The following is a 9,223-nucleotide window of genomic DNA, read 5'->3' on the forward strand; positions in this document are numbered from 1 at the left end:
TTGTCAGCACCACGTTCTCCCAAGTGAACCAAATTCTAGGCTTCTTTTTTTTTTTCTAAAAAAGATGACCAGTAAGGGGATCTTAACCCTTGACTTGGTGTTGTCAGCACCACGTTCTCCCAAGTGAGCCACAGGCCAGCCCCCTAGGCTTCATTCTGATTGGACCAAATTCTAGGCTTCATTTTGACTGGACCAAATTCTAGGCTTCATTCTGATTGGACCAAGTTGGATCACATGTCCACCTGTGCTCTGATTAGCCAAAACAAAGTCCAGTACCCCAACTCTGGGGCCTAAGGGTAGATCCTCCCATGATGTACTTAGCCTGAGATGAAGGTGGAGTGGTTTCCCTAAGGAAATCTAGCATGCTGGTACCAAAAGTGGAAATGGATGCTGGGCTGGAAAAATAACAAACAAAGATTCAGTTCCACCATTTAAGCATTTAAAATAATTTTACCCCAAAATAAGAATGGCCAGATTTCAAACACATGAGATTCTTTCATCCTTTGATTTCTGGTGGCTTGAATGGAGGGTGAACAGAATAAACAACTTCTAAGGGATGAAGTGCAGATATTGGGCTAGGTATCCTTTCTGAAAGTATTTGCATTTTAAAAAGCAATTCCCCACCTTAATCTAACAGTAATGGGGGTTGGAGAATGGTGGGAATTTCAGGCAAGATGGTAAGGGTGAGAAATAAGGAAAGGGAAACTTTATGGAGCTCCTCAAATGACACAAAAGTGGACAGTGGCCTAGCCCTATAAGGTGTGGGACAAGTCCTGGTAGAAAATGTTCCCAGCTCCCTTGTGTGCAGTCCATAGCTTCAGTCCCAACTCCACTGAATCAGTATGCTTCCCCTTAGGTCACGATTGGATTGTTCAGTTTTCCTCTCTGACCAGACCCTATTCCACAGACAAGGGCTAACTTCCCTCCCTCTAGATGCCCTGCTTAGATGACCCAGGGTCCCCTCCTCCTCTGCATCTACAGCTATTCTTCTGACCTCTCACCCATGTTTCACTTCCAGTTATCATACAGGCAGAACATCCCCAAGGCCCTCCAGGGCTCCAGATAACAAACCTTATAAGTTTCCCACTTCCCACAATGTGAACTCTTCTGCCTGCCTTTTGAAACCCTTTGCAGTCAGCCCCAAACTTATGTATTGCTCCTCCTCAGTATGATCTGTCCTGGTTTTCAAGGTCTCACTATTTCTCTGGCTCTTCCTCCCTCCAAAAGGAACACACAGTCTCACCTCTTCACCTTTGCCCATGATGTTCCTCCCTGCTGCCTCACTCAATTCTACATGTTGACTTTCCTCCATCCACTGTAATCTAGAATAATGCCATTGTCAATGGAGGTTGTGTAAAATTGGAATTTTTCATTGGATTCTGACAGACCTCACTGCTTTTGACTTCTTGAGTGAGCACAAGAGAACCTGAAACTTCACTCATTTTCAGATTTGTAGACTTTCCAAAATCTCCCAGGGCCTTTGCCAATTCACACGTTCATCAAGATCATCTTTTCACCATTCTTATAACATGCTAGATTTTTTTAGATTCCCCTACAACATGTCCTGTCCTGTAAAACCTCACCTCTCACTAGTCCTATCTCCCTTAACAACATGCCTCTAATTACTTTGAAAAATTCTGCACTGGCTTCTCATTGACTGTGTCACCCTAGCAGCACAAATTATCTCTATCTTGCTCTGCATGTCCTGCTCTTCATGAGTGAGGCAGAGTTCTAGCACTGAGACTGTAATCTTGAGCACCTACCAGGCCAGGAAGATAATACAATGCTTGTAACTAGTAGTGGTGGAGTCTATGGCCAATTGGAAAGTGTAAACCCAAGCTAAAGGTGCTCAAATTCAAAAATTTTAAAACACCATGGGACAAAGAAAACTTGCCTGTCCATCCAAAAGATCTAATGTGCAATAAGTCCGCAACAACAATGTAGGCTTGTCTTGAAGTTTTTCTGTTTAAGGACTCTTTCTGGACAGTACATTTCCTTCTCATCTGGTGGCATTGGAACTTGTTTAAAATTCTTCCAACAGCACATGAAAAAGATTATACACCATGATCAAATGGGATCCATACCAATGATGCAAGGATAGTTCAACATATGCAAATCAACAAATGTAATACACCACATCAACAAAATGAAAGTCAAAAACCATGTGATCATTTCAATATGTGCAGAAAAGTATTTGATAAAATTCTACATCCCTTTATGACAAAAATGCTCAACAAATTAGATCTAGAAGGAAAGTATCTCAACTCAATAAAAGCCATATATGACAAACCCACAGCTAACATCATCCTGGATGGGGAAAAGCTGAAAGCTTTTCCTCTAAGAACAGGAACCCCACCCTAAGACAAGGATGCCCACTCTCACCACTCTTATTTAACATACTACTAGAAGTTCAAGCTAAACAATTAGACAAGAGAAAGGAATAAAGGGCATCCAGATTGGAAAAGAGGAAGTCAAATTGTCCCTGTTTGCTGATGACATGAAGTTATATATAGAGAAAAACCTAAAGACCCCACCAAAAAACTCTTAGGGCTGATGAATTCAGTAAAGTTGCAGGATATAAAACCAATACATAGGGCCGGCCCGGTGGCACACTGCTACAGTGCGCCGCTTGGGAAGTGCGGCAGGCGCTCCCGCCGAGGGTTCGGATCCCACATGCAGACCGGCCGCTCACTGGCTGAGCGAGGCGTGGGAGCAACACCGAGGGTTGCGATTCCGTTGCCGGTCCCGGTCTGGTACGGGCACGACACTGAGGGTTGCGATCCGTTGCCGGTCACGAAAAAAGACAAAAAAAGTAAAAAAAAAAAAAAAAAAAAAACCAATACATAAAAGTCAGTAGCATTTCTATACACCAACAATGAACTAGCAGAAAAAGAAATCAAGAAAGCAATCTCATTTACAATAGCTACAAAAACAAACAAACAAACAAAAACCACCAGGAATAAATTTAACCAAGGAGATGAAAGATTTCTACAGTGAAAACTACAAAACATTGATAAAATAAATTAAAGAGGACACAAAAAAATGGAAAGCCATTCCATGCTCATAGATTGGTAGAATCAATGTTGTGAAAATGTCCATACTACTCACAGTGGTCTATAGATTTAGTGCAATCTCTGTCAAATTACCAATGGCATTCTTCACAGAAATAGAAAAAGCAATCCTAACATTCATATGGAACAACAAAAGAATTGTCAAAAACAATCCTGAACAAAAAGAGTAAAGTAGGAGGCATTACACTACCTGACTTCAAATTATACTACAAAGCTGTGTTAACCAAAACAGCATAGTACTGGCATAGAAACAGACATATGGACCAATGGAATAGAATAGAAAACCCAGAAATAAAACCACATACTTGCAGCCAACTGATCTTTGACAAAGGTGCTAAAAACATACATTGGGGAAAAGACTGCCTCTTCATTAAATGGTGCTTGGAAAACTGGATATCCATGTGTAGAAGAATAAAACTAGATTCCTATCTTTCACCATATACAAAATCAACTCAAAATGGATTAAAGACTTAAATATAAGACCTAAAACTATAAAACTTCTAGAAGAAAACACAGGGGAGACACTCTAGGACATAAGACTAGGCAAAGATTTTATGCATAAGTCCTCAAAAACACAGGCAACAAAACCAAAAACAAATGGAATTTCATCAAACTGAAAAGCTTCTGTACAGCAAAGGAAACAATCAACAAGTGAAGAGACAACCTACAGAATGGGAGAAAGTATTTGCAAATTATGCATCTGACCAGGGGCTAATACCCAGAATATATAAGGAACTCAACTCAATAGTAAAAAAACACATAACCCAATTTTAAAAATAGGCAAGAGAGATGAATAGATTGGGTTAATTCTCAAAAGAAGACATACAAATAATCAACAGGTATATGAAAAAATGCTCAACATCACTAATCATCCGGAAAACACAAATCAAAACCACATCAAGATATCGTCTCATCCTAGTTTGACTGGCTGTTATCAAAAAGACAGAAAATAACAAATGCCAGCGAGGATGTAAAGAAAGGGGAACCCTTAGACGTTGGTGGGATTGTAAATTAGTACAGCCATTTTTTTTTTTTAGTACAGTCATTTTGGAAAACAGTTGTTTGGTTTTTCAAACTACAGATAGAACTAACATATGACCCCAAAATTCCACTACGAGGCATATGCCCAAAGGAATGGAAAGTATCATGTCGAAGGGATACCTACACTCCCACGTTTATTGCACCTCTGTCACAATAGCCAAGATATGGAACCAACTTAAATGTCCATTAACAGATGACTGGATAAAGAAAATGTGGAACATATACACAATGCAATACTACTCAGCCATAAAAAGAAACTGAAATTCTGCCATTCACAGCAACATGGATGAGCTTGGAGAAAACTATGTTAAGTGAAATAAGCCAGGCACAGAAAGAGAATTACTGCATGTTCTCACTCATATGTAAGAGCTAAAGAAGAGAACAAAGCAAACCAAAACAAGTAATTATTATTATAAGTTGAACTGTTAAAAGGAGAGAGAACTGGGGTAACCAGAGACAGGGAAGGGGAGGGTAAGAGGGATAATGAGAGACCGGTTAATGAACAAAAAATCACAGCTAGATAGGAAAAATAAGTCTTACTGATGTGCAGTCAGCCTAGGAATCTATAATTAACAGTGATTTATTGCATGTTACCAAATGACTAGAAGAGAGATCAAATGTGTACATCATAAAGAAATGATTACATTTCGTAATGATGAATATGCTAATTACCCTGAACTGATCATCACACGTTGTATATATGTATTGAAATATAACTATGTAACTCATAAATATGTGCAATCAATATGTTTCAATAAAAAATTAAAACAAACAAACAAACAAACAAAAAACCTCTTGAACATAGGCGTAGCCAGTCAGCTCAGTTGGTTAGAGCATGGTGCCCATAACACCAAGGTCCAGGGTTTGATCCCTGTACTGGCCAGCTACCAAAAAAAAAGAAACAAAAACAAAACTCTTCCAGGCAAATGGCAGTGTGGGGAAGATAGGATAATTTAGTCAGGCTCCTTCTGCTCAAGTCTGGTTGGGGGTTGTGCAGCACATTTCCTGGTAAACAAGTTGTGTGTGTGTGGGCTTAGTGCACACGTGCACCCATTTATCTTTCTTGTTTGTTGCTTGTGTGTGTTCTTCAGCTTGTGAAGCAGAGCTGGCCAGCAGAGCTTGCGTCTAAAAATAGAATATGTTTACTCTGCTGGCAGCTGCTCGGTTTGTCTTTGGACTTTGCTGGTAGCAGTTGAGTTTCTGAGTTTGTCTGTGGACTGCTTGGCTCATAGTGTTGTGTGGGCTGAATAAAGACTATTCCTACTTTAGGGCCGGCCCGTGGCTCACTCAGGAGAGTGTGGTGCTGATAACACCAAGGCCACGGGTTCGGATCCCTATATAGGAATGGCCGGTTAGCTCACTGGCAGAGCGTGGTGTTGACAACACCAAGTCAAGGGTTAAGATCCCCTTACCGGTCATCTTTTAAAAAAAAAAAAAAAGACTATTCCTACTTCAACCAAGGCTCCAAGGTCCTTTTTTACTGGTTACCTAGCTCATAGACCTGTGTGTGAAGGGTTTGTGAACAGACTCGAGGGGTCTGTGAGCTCCAGACCTTGGCCCTAGCTCTATAGGCAGTAATTAGAAATAGAGACTGAGGAAGGAGGTTTGTGCAAATATTAAAATATAATTTTTTTTACCATTTTTCATTAGCAATGTATTCTGTAAATATATGTGAGCTATATGAAAACTTGAGTACAATCTGAAAATATTATATGTTTAATATCAGTTTCTTTTCTCTTCTACAGAATCAGACTTTGGATCCTAGACACAGTCAGTTTGAAGTCACTAATTGTTCAGACACACTTTTCTTGTGAAAGGCGGTAATAATGTTAAGTGCTTGGGGCCGGCCCATGGCTCACTCGGGAGAGTGTGGTGCTGATAACACCAAGGCCACGGGTTCGGATCCCATATAGGGATGGCCAGTTAGCTCACTGAGTGAGTGTGGTGCTGACAACACCAAGTCAAGTGTTAAGATCCCCTTACCAGTCATCTTTTAAATTAAAAAACAAAACAAAACATATTAAGTGGTTATAAGCATGGATCTAGAACTAGTGTATCTGCATTTAAACCCAAACTTTGTAGCTTCCTGTCTATATACATAACCTATCTGTATAACTTTGGGCAAGTTAGGCCAACTCTGATGGCCTCAGTTACCTCATTTGTTAAGTGAGGATAATAACAGTACCTACCTCATGTCGTCATTGAAAGGATGGAATGCACTAATACATATAAAGTACAGGGTGTCTGAAAAGTTAGGAAACAGAATAAACTTGTTTTTATTTTTATTTATTTATTTATTTATTTATTTTGTCTTTTTCGTGACCGGTAAGGGGATTGCAACCCTTGGTGTGGTGTCACCCACACCGCGCTCAGCCAGTGAGCGCACCGGCCATTCCTATATAGGATCCGAACCCGCAGCGGGAGCATCGCTGCGCTCCCAGCGCTGCACTCTCCCGAGTGCACCATGGGCTCGGCCCAGAATAAACTTGTTTTTAAATGTTTTAAATGTTATCAGCTTTTCAACTAATACGGTCAATATCTTTTTCTTCAGCCTTTAGACAACCCCCAATTTAGAGCAATGGATCTAGTTTTAATCTTCAAAAAGTATAATGAATACACTAGTGTCCAAAAAGTCTGGGAACATATGGGAAATTATATACATATATGTGTGTATTTTTTAATCTGAAATCAACTTCTTTTCAAATTAACAAATTGATCCATTACTTCAAATTTAGAGATATTTCACCTAAAAAGATGTCTTAGGGTTAAAAAAAATATTGAACATATTATTTGAAAAGTTAAATAACATGATTTAAAAAATTGTTTATTGTATGTTTCCCAACTTTTCAGACACCTTGTACTTAGAACACTGATTGGCAGTTAGTAAACTGTATTACAAATGTCAGTTTCCTATGACTGGTTAAGTCCCACACCTTTATGGGGAGGGTCTCCTCCTCAGGCTGACTCATTGTCTGGTCCAACATACCCCACTTTGAAAACTCTTACAGTAGCTTGACTCCAAATAACTTTGTTTGCTTCCACTATTCCTTGCTGTCTCTGGAGGGTGAAGTGATAAGTATAGAAAGAATATTTGTCTTAGTCTGCTCAGGCTGCTATAAGAAAATGCCATAGACTAGGTGGCTTCAACAGCAGAAATTTATTTTCTCACAGTTCTAGAGGCTGAGAAGTCCAAGATGAATGAACAGGCTACTTCAATTTCTGGTGAGGTCTTTTCCTGGCTTGCAGATGGCTGCCTTTTCAATGTATAGTCACATGACAGAATGAAAGAAAGAGAGGGAGAGAGAGAGCGTGCGCTCTCTGCTTTCTCTTCTTATAAGGACACTAATGCCATCATGTCTCTCATGACCTTATCCAAACCTAATTATCTCCCAACGTCCCCATCTCCAAATACCATGACACTGGAGATTAGGGTTCCAACATATGAATTTGGGGTGGGGTGGGGGGCACAACTGAGTCCATGGTAATATTATATACGAGGGTACTTCAAAAAGTTCATGGAAAGATTTGTATTATCTTTTAATTCTATTTTTCCACGAACTTTCTGTTTTGTTTTTTTTTAAAGATGACCAGTAAGGGAATCTTAACCCTTGACTTGGTGTTGTCAGCACCACGCTCAGCCAGTGAGCGAACCGGCTATCCCTATATGGGATCCGAACCCGTGGCCTTGGTGTTATCAGCACCGCACTCTCCCAAGTGAGCCACGGGCTGGCCCCTTTCCACGAACTTTTTGAAGTGCCCTTGTACATCTACTTACCACTTTTACTGGCTGCATACTATTCCATTTTATACTTACATGTATACTTACATCATAACTTATTTAAGCAATCCCACATTGGTAGAATATTTTATTATCACTAATGCTGCTATCAGGTGGAATATTTTCAAAAAAAATATTTGCTTTGGGATAAATGATCAGGTTTTCCTATTATTTTTAGTTTGAGTTTAAGGTTTTATTTGTGAGTCTAAGTTAGAAACAGTGGGCAAATTAATTACCACTGGGTGGCCCAAAACTATCCCCAGGGGGTAGGACTCTCCCAGGGAAAAGGTAACTGTTGGTTGCATGTCTCTTGTCATTCTCTGCCCATTTTAAGGTCCTATTTCTACCTGTCATTGATTGACCATGGAGTATCTTCTTTGCAGAGCTCTGTAGCATCTGGTTAACAAGCTTTTGCCAATTCTGCATTATTCCAGGATATCGGCATCTTCAGCTGCGAAACCTCCACAATGAAGTCTTGGAAATCTCTAGTTTATTCATAAACAGCAGAAGGATGGAAGAAAATTCCTCTGGCAGTACCACACCGACCTCTGTGGTAATTAAGTTTTGTTTCATTAAGCATTTTGTGGGGATTGCTACAAATATGAAGGTGGACTTTCTCACGGTATAGCAGAGTGGTGAGTGATAGTTATTCATTAGGCAGCTATGGAAATCGTAACAACAATAATGGCCAACACTTGGCACATTCTAAGCACATTACACATACACCAACACACTCGATCCTCTCAACAACTTCAGGAGGTTACTATTAGTATCATCTCCATTCTACAGATGAGGAAGGTCAGAACTAAGTACGTCTGAGGCCACACAGCTAGCAAGCAGCAGAACAGGATTTAAACCCAAGTGTATCTAGTACTAAAGCCCGTACTCTTAATGAGTAGATCATAGTGCCTGCCAGAGAAGTGAGCCAAAAATAAAGTGGGGGAAAGGCTAATTAAGCAAAGCCTACTAAAAGCATCTTTTTTAAAGATGACTGGTAAGGGGATCATAACCCTTGACTTGGTGTTGTCAGCACCATGCTCACCCAAGTGAGCCAACCGGCCATCCCTATATAGGATCCAAACCCACGGCCTTGGTGTTCTCAGCACTGCACTCTCCAGAGTGAGCCACCAGCAGCCCTTCTCTCAACATTTCTTGTAAACAAATTGTGTGTGGGTGGAGTTAGTGCGCATGTGCACCCATGTATCTTTCTAGCCAATTGCTTTTGTGTGTTCTCCAGTTTGTGAAGCAGGCTGGCCACAGAGCTGCCTCTAACAATAGAGCATGTTTACTCTGCTGGCAGCTGCTCAGTTTCAGTTTTTCTTTGGACTTTGCC

The sequence above is a fragment of the Galeopterus variegatus genome, unplaced genomic scaffold (genome assembly GCF_000696425.1).
Source record: "Galeopterus variegatus unplaced genomic scaffold, G_variegatus-3.0.2 Scaffold2824, whole genome shotgun sequence".
In the NCBI taxonomy this organism is placed as follows: domain Eukaryota; kingdom Metazoa; phylum Chordata; class Mammalia; order Dermoptera; family Cynocephalidae; genus Galeopterus; species Galeopterus variegatus.